Source organism: Cygnus olor, chromosome 12 (genome assembly GCF_009769625.2).
Source record: "Cygnus olor isolate bCygOlo1 chromosome 12, bCygOlo1.pri.v2, whole genome shotgun sequence".
NCBI lineage: Eukaryota > Metazoa > Chordata > Aves > Anseriformes > Anatidae > Cygnus > Cygnus olor.
Window position 1 is genome coordinate 15,749,042 of NC_049180.1, and position 12,736 is coordinate 15,761,777.

The 12,736-nt window shown below is 45.2% G+C and overlaps 2 long non-coding RNA genes across 3 annotated transcripts in view; one reads left to right on the forward strand and one right to left on the reverse strand.

The window, feature by feature from the left end:
- LOC121076611 overlaps positions 1 to 116 on the forward strand; it is a 14,422-nt gene extending 14,306 nt beyond the window's left edge. For both annotated transcript variants that reach the window (XR_005823620.1, XR_005823621.1), the window contains exon 5: positions 20 to 116. This is a non-coding gene — a long non-coding RNA (uncharacterized LOC121076611). The remainder of the gene's footprint in view (positions 1 to 19) is intronic.
- The window catches only part of LOC121076609, a 128,917-nt gene that overhangs the window by 2,178 nt on the left and 114,003 nt on the right, over positions 1 to 12,736 (reverse strand). Inside the window, exons 12-16 of the long non-coding RNA XR_005823618.1 lie at positions 9,821 to 9,961; positions 7,754 to 7,840; positions 6,132 to 6,382; positions 2,850 to 2,973; positions 1 to 1,342 (exon numbers count right to left, since the gene is read on the reverse strand). The exon at positions 1 to 1,342 is cut by the window's left edge and continues 2,178 nt beyond it. This is a non-coding gene — a long non-coding RNA (uncharacterized LOC121076609). The remainder of the gene's footprint in view (positions 1,343 to 2,849; positions 2,974 to 6,131; positions 6,383 to 7,753; positions 7,841 to 9,820; positions 9,962 to 12,736) is intronic.

Here is a 12,736-nt window from a genome sequence, read left to right on the forward strand (position 1 = left end):
AAGTATTTGATATTTCCAGGCACCTCTCATCCTTAAATGCAGGCAGAAGAGGAATGCAAAAGAGGGAAATGAGACCTTAACTGGGTGCTGCATTCCCACAGCGTCCCGGATCAACCCATCCTCATAACCAGCACAGGTCTGTAAAGGTAGGTAATGCAGAAAGGTGGCCAAAACCAGGATGTTCACAAGTTTCCTTTTTATAGCTCCCTAGATTTATAAGACTGTATTTGCAAAGGACCTTTACAGGGGAAAAAAAAAAAAAAAACAGGTCAGTTTAGCCAACTTGATTGACACCACAGTTTAACAAAAACAGAATTCAGCCATAGTGGGACTTCATGTAACTCACTCTTGCTGCTCTGAAAAGGGCTGAAAGCAGAAATTGCAATACAAGCAGCAGTATTGTGTTTCCATGTGCTTTACTGTATTCCACAAGGCAAGTAGGATTCCAGCTGGCCATTTTGCTTTCATGTTCTTGAACAAACCTTGTGTGAGTCCTGGTGCATAACATTAGCGAGGCCTGAATGGCTGGTGCAGAAAGACTCTGCAAAGGACTCAAGTGCCTGGTCAGGAGCCCGCATCTCATGGCCACTTTCTCTGAAAAACTCAGTGACTCAGTGCCCCCTCCCCGGGACATCACGCAGGAGTTCTTCTGTTCCTCTCTGTCGGGAAAAAAGCCACCCATACTACCAACAACCGAGCAATTATCTGCCTTGAAGATTTGCCATCAAGGTCAGAATTTGAACAGCACTTTAATAGCGAAAAGAAGAAATGAGACTCTGGTTTTGTTGCTGCTCTTCCCCAGCCAATGGATCATAGGCGGTGACAGAGGACCTTCATCCCTCACCCTCACAGGACCTTCTGTGTAAGCAATTTACAATATTCACGCTGTAGTTGTAAACCTGGCTTTTAATTCTGGATCTACATAACCTCACAGGTAACTGGAAGTTTGCACGATTATATGTGGCCATGGTGAAGTTGAAACCAAGCAGGCCACAAACAAGCAACCAAAGGCACCTCCATCTGGCTGCAAGGTACAGGAGCTTTGAGACGGCTGCACCTGCAGAGGAGCAGCTCCCAGTACATGATCCAAAGCCCACGCTGTGAGCCCTATAGGATGTGGTTCTCACAGGGACTGTGTTGCCACTGCCCTTGTCATCACTGGGCAAACTACCTCATAGTCTTTTCAGGCACAGCTTTCAATGAGGTCTAGGAGAACCGTTGTCTGCTGCGGTCAGAAGCCAAGAGGATTTGGATATCCTGCACTGCTTCACTCTTTTGCAACCCTCAACTTCACTTTCTCAATACTGCACGGATTCTTTGCCAGTTGATATAATCCCTCTAACTGAAAATAAAATTAATATGTAAAAAATAGAAGTAAGGCAGGCATCCTTTACATGCCCTGTTATCCATGCAGAAATTAACTGGGCTGATAAGGGTTAATTCTGCTCCTGAATGGACCCAATCAGGTTCATTTCTGCCATCTTATTAGGTTAAATAAATAGAAACTTCTTGCAATATCCATCCACAACGATAAGCAATTCCCACTATAATGGATGGCTAATATATAAATTCAGCCCACATCAGTTTTGTGTCAACTAGCAAAAACAGAAACAATGGAAACTAGACAGCCATGGCTCTGCATAGGTCAACAACCAAGGTTATCTGTATTCAATTACTGGTATCTGCAAACTTGCATACTGTCAGCTGATCATAGACGAAATGAAAACTTATCATGCACAGAGGCAGCAAATACATTTATTTGAAGGAGGCATCATATTAGTTCACTGGTTTGACTGTGGTTAAGGAAAAAAAGGGGTTATCAGTCTTTTGGGAAATTCTTTCAAATATAACCTGCAGCAAATATCTAAAATTGGGGATTATCTATGTTATAAATCTTTGTTCAAAAAGTAGAAAAGGAACAGCAATTGCTCTGTAGCCCTCTAAGACGATAAATTATATTATTTAACAATAGATAAACTTAGGGCACCTTTCCTGTGGTGCAGCCCTATTGTGAATTAAGCTTTAATCTGCTTCACCTTAACATCTGTTCGGTGGAACCAAAGATCTGGCTGTACTGGACACAGACAATAATTTGTTTGTTAACCGCTTCTCCGGAACAATATATCATTTCAGAAAACAAAGCCTACCAACACGACGCATATTTATCTGTTTCCTCTATCTGTGTTCCTTTTTCCATAAGTGCAAGTTCAGGCTTTTGAACTGTTTTCCTAGCGATAATCTGTGATGCTGTTAGATTCATAACCCTGGAAAAATAGATTTTTTTTTCAACATTTTTTTTTCATCTTTGACCAACAGATGTTCTGTTCAAAACCTGAAAGTACTCATGAGGTACGTACTAGCAAATTATAATTGTTAACGCCCGTATGGAAGGAAAATGTCAATAAATATTTGCTATCACTAGCCTGTTTGGAAACAAAGGCATTTGCTTCACAGAAGTTCACATGCTAGACCTTTCTATGCACCTTTTCCAACAGTCCATTCAATTAGACATTTAACATTTTGTTTTCTTTTTATTCAGAAGAGGAAGTGAAAAATAACCTCACAGAAACAAAAATAAAACATAAAAGCTGCGGGCATCCTGTAATCCATTGTAAAATAGCACTTCAACTCATTTCAGTGATACAAAGGTGACCACAGAACCAAGCTCTGATCCAGCTCCAGCATTCCACCACTGCACACCAAAGTTGCAATCAAGGGGGAAAAAAAAAAAAAACAAACCATCTGGAAGTGTGATGCAGAGAAATGCCCCAATATCTGGCTGCTAATGAGTACTACCCACCACAATGGATGATTTCCCTTGGCCAAATGAGTGTTAAAACCACACATACATCCAAGTCTCCTCCTCTAGTGAGCAATATGGCGTTTGCTTGGGTCATGTTTCCCATTCATGTTGTTAAAGTCTAGACTCATCCCTCCACTGGCGGGGAGGTAAAACTTCTTTCTTCCTACATGCTTGAAAAAAGAAAATTACGGTAATTTTCAGACACAGGGCTGCGAGCTGCTGTAGGCATGCAGACGTGTTCTGCAGAACTACCAGAAAGCCAAAGCGGTGAGCGAAAAGCTCTAAACCATCCTTGCATTGTGCCATGTTATATTGTTTGGTGTTGCATTGTGCTCCCTTCCCTTCCCTTCCCTTCCCTTCCCTTCCCTTCCCTTCCCTTCCCTTCCCTTCCCTTCCCTTCCCTTCCCTTCCCTTCCCTTCCCTTCCCTTCCCTTCCCTTCCCTTCCCTTCCCTTCCCTTCCCTTCCCTTCCCTTCCCTTCCCTTCCCTTCCCTTCCCTTCCCTTCCCTTCCCTTCCCTTCCCTTCCCTTCCCTTCCCTTCCCTTCCCTTCCTTCCCTTCCCTTCCCTTCCCTTCCCTTCCCTTCCCTTCCCTTCCCTTCCCTTCCCTTCCCTTCCCTTCCCTTCCCTTCCCTTCCCTTCCCTTCCCTTTTCTCCTCATTTTATCACCGGGTGTGTCTGAACCCCTTATAGTGCTACACTAAAGACTAGGACTAATGTCTAACACATGCTGTGATGATTTGGGGAATCGGTCTCTGCGCCACTAAAATGAATTCCATTTTATATTACAGACTGCACTGCATCTGTTTCAGACAGCCAACTCCATATGGGCTGGAGCTTCCTGGCCATCTTCATCGCGTTTTGTCCTCCCATTGAGGCAATGATCATAGGAGTTGCAGGATGTGTCCTTTTACCTTTTTACAGGGCTAGTAGTGGAATATCACTAAAATGGGAAAATCAGCCATGCAAATGAGACAGAGAAATGGCTGCCACCCAAGGCAGAGAAATTTTTCCAAGTCCGAACCCTAAGCAGGCAGCAAGTTAGTGACTGTTTGTTTTGTGGATTCATTTGAGGAGCTGATGAAGCTGATAAGAGGGCACCTGAGGTGTTTCACAAATCCAGAGACCGTAAGGATCCATGCTTCTGAGAAGTCACAGGCAGGAATTTGGGTCTAGGCGAAGAATTGTGACCTACTTAGAAGACTGACTTAAGCCCCAAATAATGCTCTTGCTCAAGCCCGAATTACAAGCAGCTGAAGAAAGATGAGCTTTCGCACTTGCGCTCCAGCCAAGTTTGCCCACATCTAATGAGGAGAAGTAGGACTCGGTGCCATTTTGTATTCCCATGATGTGGTGCAGATGGAGGCTCGGCACACGCTGCCTCTGCCTCCCCTTGCAAAGCCCGGAGCTGGAAAGCATCAGGTTGGAGAGCGGAGGAGGCAGCGGCGGCTGCAAGAAGCTGCCTTCCCAATGGGACTGGGGCCGGCAGCAGCTCTGGTGCACCGAAGGTGGACCAAACTAGAGGAAAATATTAAAAGCCCCATGGCCAGAAGCCTGAGGAATTAGAGCAGCAGCCACCCATGGAGGGAGGAGAAATGCTAAGCTGTGACACCTCAGGTTAAACAGCCTCATTACGGTAAGCTTCCCGGGGGCAAGGAGGATGGCGAAAATGCATGGCTGGTTTCAGCCCTGGGCTGAGCGCCTGCACGCAGCTGCTTGGGCCAAGGAACCATGGAAAAAAAAGTGAGCCCAAACTAAAAGATGCTGTGAGTCAGCCTTCTGATGAAAGGCAGGAACGTGATGCTGGGCTGGCAACTGTGGTATTGCTGTGGGAATACAATTTAAAAAAAAAAAAAAAGAAAGAAAAAAAAAAGGAAAAAAAAAGGCCTCGGGGAAAGGGAATGCAATCGATGGGAGAAACAGCAAAACAGGCTGGCAGGACGTGCTCACTGGGGGTGCTTCGGACTGCTGGGTGGAGATACCGCTGGGTGTGAGGATCCCAAAGACATTCCCCCATCATCGTGTGCTGGGGGTGCCCACGGTTCGTGGCACTCCCTGCCCATCGGGTCGGGGCTGCCCAGCGCACTTCATGGCGTGGCAGCCTCAGGGAGGCAGGGCTGAGGGCAGCAAGGGCTGGCCTCCTGCATGGAGGCTGGCCTGCAGTCTGCAGTACCAGAGACATAACGTGTGTGCCCATTATGGATGTGTGAAGTACAAAGCATTACCTAAGCTCCAGGCCTTCTCTCTGGATGACTCTGGGATTGACCAGCTTCTCAGCAGTGCTCAAAAATTAAAAAATGAACATGGAAGATCTCTACGCCTCTCTCCTCCCCTGTGAGGCCGCTGGTACCACCAGGCTCGCTGCTCCATGGTGGCAGCAGTGGGGAAAGCTGCTCCCAACACCCCTGCTTTCTGTGCCATGGTGCTCCTTCCTCGGAGGGCAGTCCAACCCCAGGCACTGGCTTTGTTCTCCTCTACAAGGCTTTGTTTAGCAGGAGAGGTGTTTTCGACATGAAAGGCCTGATATCCAAATACACCATTTTTACTTGGCCTCAATAGCACTGGAAATCCATACTGGGTAACAGGAAAAGTCCAAGAGGCGGCTGTTATCAGAAAACAGTTTCTGGAAAAAATTAAAGTTCTCTTGAGGCATGTAGAAAAATTCCAGGACACTGTATTATTATTGTTGTTATTATTACCCTTGATCTTTTGGAAGGTGGAGAGGGAGCGCATGCAGTTTTAAAGAAAGAAGACAGGACATCTGCAGCCTTTAAAAAGCAAAGCACGAAGGCTGTTGGGCTCTGCTTACAACATTTTTAATTATCTTCCTTAAGTTTCCCAAATAAAAACACATCACATTGAGCCTCACCCAATAAAGCTATGTGGGTAAATACAATACCCATTGTCTAATCAATATCATATTGCTCATGGCTTTAGCTCATTCAATATCTGAGATCACTGCCTCCCGACTCGCACCTAAGGATGCCAATATCTGCTTAATGTTGGACAAACTGCAGTTGTCATTCCCTGTAACGGCATTCTTTAATCTCATTAATAACCCACAGATACTAAAATACAGCTTCAACTGAGCTGGCTGGAGTGTGCCAGATTTCCAGCATGTGGTTTGAGCTCTGGGGGTGACGTGAGGTGGGTTAAAGAGCCCTGGCCCTGCCGAGGCTGCAGCCCCCTATCCATGGCTGCTGCACTCAGGCAGGGCATAAATTGCAAAAAAAAAAAAAAAAAAAAAAGTGAGAGAAGCAGTCAGGTGTAGAGCATTAGAAGCACGGTACCACTATTAGGAAAGAGCACATGATGGATAGCCTCTTCTTACTTCTCCCCAAAAAAAAGTCATCCTGGGATTTAAAAGGAGGTGCAGCAGGCAACACAGCTTCTGCATTGGAAGCACATGGCCAACGAAATGAAATGGTGAGAGCCGCTCCTCCAAGGCCTGTCCTGAGAGGGCATCCACAGGCACTGCGGCCGCCCGGCAGCAGCGATCCCGGTGCTCGGGCGGGCTGTCTCCGTGTCAGCGCCCAGGCCTGGGCTCCGGGGAGTTCAGCATGGATCATGAAATAAAAACAGCTGCAAGGGAAACTCATATGACTAGGATAGGTGCCATATAGCAATTAACAGCCAGAAGTTTTGATCTGGAAAATCACATTTATTTTAATTGCTTCGCTGTTGTATTCATAAGGAATTTGGCTCATTTTAGTGTTTTCTTTATTAGATATACTATTTAACTTTGGAACAATGTTGTCATTAGTTCCATTGTTCCAGATTTTTCATCGCAGGGAAATGAATGATAGAGATGTGTTTTGCAAGGAAGATTGTTTATAAATATTTATTGCAGTCTTAACTGATATTGGTATAATCCATCCTAATTTTTCTAGCACAAATTCACCAGTTGTTTAACTGAGCAGCAGGTTTCTTAACCTCCACGTTCGCCAGCGATTTGAACGTGTGCGATCCCTTATCAAACGAGCAGACCACCAGAGGAACGCGTCCGTTTCGTGATGATTTTCTTTGCATGGCCTGAGTCTTCAGCAGGCTGCCTAAGGAAGATGTGTCTGTGTCTGTGTGTGTGTGTGCGCGCACGCGCGCCTGACTGCACTCCCCTCTGCCGCTTGTTTATCTCCTGCAGGCCAAACCCTGCCTTCAAAGCCCCCCGCCGCTCCCCGGCCTCGGCGTGGGCAGGATTGGGCCGCAGGCGCGTGCACGTGCGGGCAGCGAGTGGGGCCGAGCACCTCGGGCCTGTGGTGTGCGAGCGGGGCCTGGCGCACGGCAGCGAGCCGGGAGAGGCGCACGGCTGCACCCCGCCGCGGTGCCATAAAATATGCATAGGCCCTTCTGCTGGAAATGAGGCTGCTTAATTGAAAGGAATCGGGAGGTGAAAAATGGAATTTGGCAGTTCTGCTCCACTCCACCATTTGGTGCTTGTTGTGGGACTCCAGCGAAAGGGAGCTATCACTACGGGCATAATTTACTTGATTTTAAGGATCTGTATGAATTCTGGCGACATACCAAGTAGCCATTAGCTATGAGGAGTGTTTCCCGATGCTCATTTGTTTTCCATGTGTGAATTTTCGCTCGTCCAAACTTTCTTTAGAAAAAGAAAAGTATTTTTTCTTCATCAATTCCATGTGGAAAATACAACAAAAATCCAGATAATAAATTATTCAAGAAACACAACAGATTTTTTTTTTTTTTAATGGAAAAATACTAGTTCTGGAATCAAACTGTCAGCTTGCTTTGATTTTGATATTTTTAAGTTAAGTGTTATAAAATGATATGGCTGTTCACATGCTCAAGGATAGTCTTTCTGGGCAAATTATCCTAAATAGGGTAAGTCAATAGCAAAGTAGACAGTCTTTTAATGCTATTACTATTTGGAAAATACCATTAATATGACATATATGCAGGATGCTATTACATCAGTAGGCTGCAGTTACTTACTCAGTACACAGGAGCGGTGCTGCGGATCAGAGCAGAGATGCTAGGCCTTTCACACATGTAACATGGCTTAGTCTTGAGGTCAAAAAGCTGTTAATGCAATTTTCTGTATGAGAACAAGAATTTAAAATCCATGTGGTTTTAATGACACGTCCCAAGATGGGGGGGGGGACTTTGTTTTTGTTGTGTTTTTTTTTTTTGTCCTGCTCACACTGAATGTGAAGTTCTTTGAAACGTGTACCTGTGTCAGACAGAGTAATTTGCAAAATGAGACAAAGAAACAACAACAACAAAAAAGTTCTCCATCTATTTACATGAAAAAAGATTGATTTTTGTTATGTTTCAGATTATACAGATCATTATTGGTAATTTACATTTATTTATTGAAGCGTTACATAATAAACCAAAACCATGTGTCAAAACGTACCACTCACAAAATAAGTGCACTGAGATAAAGGGGCTTCAGCGACTTAGAAATCAATGCGCCACTTAAATAAGATATTTAAAAAGAGTGCCTGACTTTAAAAAGAGAGTGTTTCCATTTCAAGCAATTAATATGTTTTAGTTTCTTCATTTTTGTGGTCTCGTAGCACAACTTATAGCTAAAGAGCTGTGTTGAACATGCATATTTTGGCCCGAGCTCTTGTTTGTGTCTATTTAACAGCTACTCACAGCTGTCTCTGCTTTAAACATATCAGGATAAAATTTCATCACAAAGCCCCATCGATAAAAAAAAAAAAAAAAAAAAAAAAAAAAAAAAAAAAAAAAAAGGAAAAATGGATCCAGGAGAACTGTCTGAGGGTCTGAGGGCACTGGGTGTGTTCGCACTAGCACCTATCTCATTAGACCTATAAAATGTCAGCAGCATGTTGCAGGCAAAGTGCAAGTCCCTTGTGCTGCGAACCCCAGTGCTGCACCTGAGCAGCGTCTCTGGTACCTGCAGGACGCTGACTTGGACGTGACAGGCCTGCCAAAAAGCTGTGCTGATTGTGCCGCTTTTTCATGTACGCATTCTCTAACTTTATTTTAAATACTTTAATTTGAGGCTCTCCCGTGACCTCTCTGGCATCCTGGCCAGATGTGGGCCCCAGCCAGCTCCCTCCTGTGTGCTAGCCTCCAGTGGCTCTCCATCGCAGCCCGGCAGGCTCCTGCAGCAGGCAGGGCTCACCACTACCCGCCTTGCGCCTCTCACCATCTCTTTGTTGTCCACTCCACTGCCGGCTGCTCTGCTCAGGTAGGGCCTGAGCCGTGGCACTGCCACAGGCCCCTCAGTGCTGTGGTGAGCTACTCTTGCCATCAGCATGCTGCCAGCTTCCCAGGGATGCCCTGCCTTGACAGCCAGGACAACTGACCAGCAGCCAGCGTGGCTTCACATTAGACCTCGCAGGTTTCATTTTAAAATAAAGAGGCTGTTGCAGCTCCCAAATACTGAGTGGGCACAGAGGCATTTCCACCCCAGCACTCCCCCAATTGGAGCCTTCATCTTTGCTGTAGCATCAGTGGAAGGGATGCAGGCAGTGGTCAGATACACTGGCAGATACATAGATAAGGGTATACATGGCTATACACACACATACACATCTTTATATACAGGTATGTGGACATGTCATATGACACACACACACACACACACACACACACAATTTGTCAGTATATAGCTCTAGCTCCTTCTATATGGATGTAGACTTATGTGTATGTATATGTCTATATAGAGACTATACATATATATTTATACATATGTTTGTACAGGTACGTACACATAATTTGCTCTGCCCACATATATGCATGTATAACTATTTACACTTATGCATGTGTGTGTATATACATACAGAGAGACACACATATATATATATATATATATATATAAATATATTTACACAACCCACATGTTCCTGCAGAATGCCCCTCGGGCCTTGCAGCTGCCGAAGGTGTTCCTGTGGTTCAGACATAGCACCTGTGATTGGCTTTGCTAAGTGCAAAGCTCTCCTTTCACTGATTGTGGCTGTAGAATCCTTTTTATAAAATTTTAATGATAACCCTAGTAATTATGACACTAACTTAATGACTTACCATCTGAATGTGTCTTAAGACCAGCATTACAGATGGACAGGCATGGGGATTTGCAGTGAGGGCTCCACGTGCCGATGACTTGGCCTCTCAGGAGTCGTGGCACTGGCGTGAGGCAGACTCCATTCCCAGCAGGCACAACTGCTACACAAAGAAAATAAAACTGCTTTTTTTCCTTTTTTTTTTTCCCTTTTTTTTTTTTTTAATGTCTCCTTCTCACTTTCTCAGTGAACTCATGTCTCTGTTTTATGGTGCAGCAGGCCCGGATTTGCAAAGTTTCATTCTCCTGGTTTGCAATACCAGAAACATACTACTATCTGTGTGAATAAAGCATTTTCTCCAAGAACATGCCTAATGGTTCGAGTCAGTCTACCAGATGGGTTGTAAAACACTTTGAAACAACTCCACTCAAAGGATATTATACTCCTGAAGCTGTATGTTTATTATAAACAGAGCTTTCTAAGTAAAAAACATAGAAATGCTGTCTACTTCTGAAGCAATCTGACATGTGGAGCTGCACAAGATCTCTGCTGAAACAGAGCGGAATTTATCGCTCCCCCTAAATATCAAAGAGGCTCGAGGAGCAGCCGTATCATTTTGGGTCTTTTTAACTGGGAGGCAGTGTGGGTGACTGAAAAGCCCACGTAGTTTTAATTTATTGTCTGCTGGGCGTTCGGCAGTCTCCCTGCCATGAGCTGACTTCAGGCCTTCCCTGAGCGAGCTCCCCGCATGCTCAGAGGAGAGCTGATGGACAACATGTCGATCCCCGGGGAGGATTGTGCCCAGTTTTGTCTCCAGACATGGGCCACAGGGTGCCCTCTGCCCCTTCGCCATGGCCGGACCTACTGCTAGAGGCCATGCCCACACGTCAATCCCATCTCCTCTCTTCCCACCCTCTCGCCCCGTAGGCCTGCTCCCTGTTACCTCCCGGCCTAGGGACACAAACGTGGCCGCCCTGAGGCCGCCCGACCTGCAGCAGCCAGGTGGGATGCGCGCGTCGCCCATGAGGGCCGTGGCGCTGGGGGGCATGCTCCTGGCGGCACCGTCTGACGGAGGCCAGGCCTGAGGCGCCCTGCCCAGACACAGGGGCTCCCAAGTGCTCCCCTGCATCACGGCCACCCCACTTCAGACTGCGCCTTATCAGTCACACCACTTAATGAGGCTCTTTAATTACAAAATGGCACTCTTGGGACTGGGTCTGTAGGTACGGCTATTCTGCCAAGAAGTTGGGAGACGCTTGAGCCAACGAGTTTCTGCAGCGTGGAAACAACAGCGGCACTTCAGGGGGATACAGCTTTTGACTCTTTGGCCTTCTCCCCCTCTATGGTCCAGTTTCCAACTCCCTGCCAGGGCCAGTGATAACACTTCCCCCAAAGATCTCACGTTTGAGCTGACTTAAAGTGCGCCCCGCAAGGGAAAGGCCTGGTAGGAGGGATGGGCAGCAAAGCACTGGAGCCAAACACTTACCTTTTCCAGTCACTGTTTTACTCCTTTTTCAGAACGTGGGATGCTGGGATTGTCCCTGTAAAACACAGTTAGTGTCTGCATTATGATTTGTTAAACATCACCCATAAGAGAAAAGCTAAGCAGATTTTTTAATCCGAATTTGTACAGGCTTTTCTCTCATTCTTTAAGCAGCTCCGTTAATATTTTTCCCGTAATTTGTATAAAGTACTTAGCATTCAAAACAGAGCCTTTTTAACCTTTTGCCCAACTTAGCTTTTTGTACTTTTAAAAAAAAGAGGGGGGAGATGGAGAGGGAGAGAAACCCTTTAAGTGCCCTGGGCCTGGGTTCCTTCAGTGTGCAGGCTGTAAATGTTTTACTTTGATTTGAGATACATGACAATAAATTAGGGGACATTTATCAAAGCTGCTTTGTTGCATTGCTGACAAAAGCTGCTTTTTGCATAAATTACTGCATTATACAAATACACTTAGCAGGATCCTGTTTCTTTGATGTTAGTGGAGGAGATTTATGTCCAATGGAGTTTTTATTTATCTGCCCTGTTCACCTCAACAAGGGCAGGACATATTCCTCAATTAGTTCCATACCCCTAGAAATGACATATATATCTCACAACTAGAAACAGAAATTTAAACAAAACAACACAAAAAAAGCAAGTGCACTTTTCCTGGCAAGTCTAAACTACTGTACGGTGTAAAAAGTAAATATTAGGCTGGCGCAGTATCTTTGAAATCTTTGTTCTGAGATGACTTTGAAAACTAAGTAAGCTAATTTTGACAAAACAATATTCCCTTTGCAGAAAAGCTTTTCTAGACTTCATTAAGGGACTAAGTAAATATGAGACCATTTCAACAAATACTTGATATCCGAATAAGGAGGCTAAAAGAATAGATTCCCTGTGCAGTAATCCTCTCTGGAACTGTATTTATGCTAAAAAAATCTCTTTCGCTGAATATCTAATAAACTAATGAAGGCCATCGTAGGCTAAATGGTGAATTAAGATGGTTAAAAAGGAACTTGTCAAATGAATAAATTGGCTAAACAGGCACATTTCTTAAATGAATACAGAATCTCTTGAACACACTTTGGAGTGCCATTCTTCTGTCACTCACCATTGCCAGCCCTCAGCTTGCATGAAATTTATTTTCTCCCTAGGTCACTGGTTCATGCAGCCCTATGTGGCAACACAGAGTCGTTACCGTACGATGGCCTGAAATAATTCTGGAGAACTCTTTTCTGTCCCAGATTTAAAAAGGAAAAAAAATAAAAGGAGACCCACAGCAACCTGCAGCAATGCAGCTGATAGAGGCAGGTGCGCTGCTGGCATTTTGGGCAGAGGAAGGCGAGGAGGGGTCTGTGTGGCACAGTCCTGGGATGGGTGGTGGCTGTCATTCTCCAACACTGACCAAGTCGTGTGGCCCATTTTTTGTCCTGTGTGGGGGCAGAATCAGACC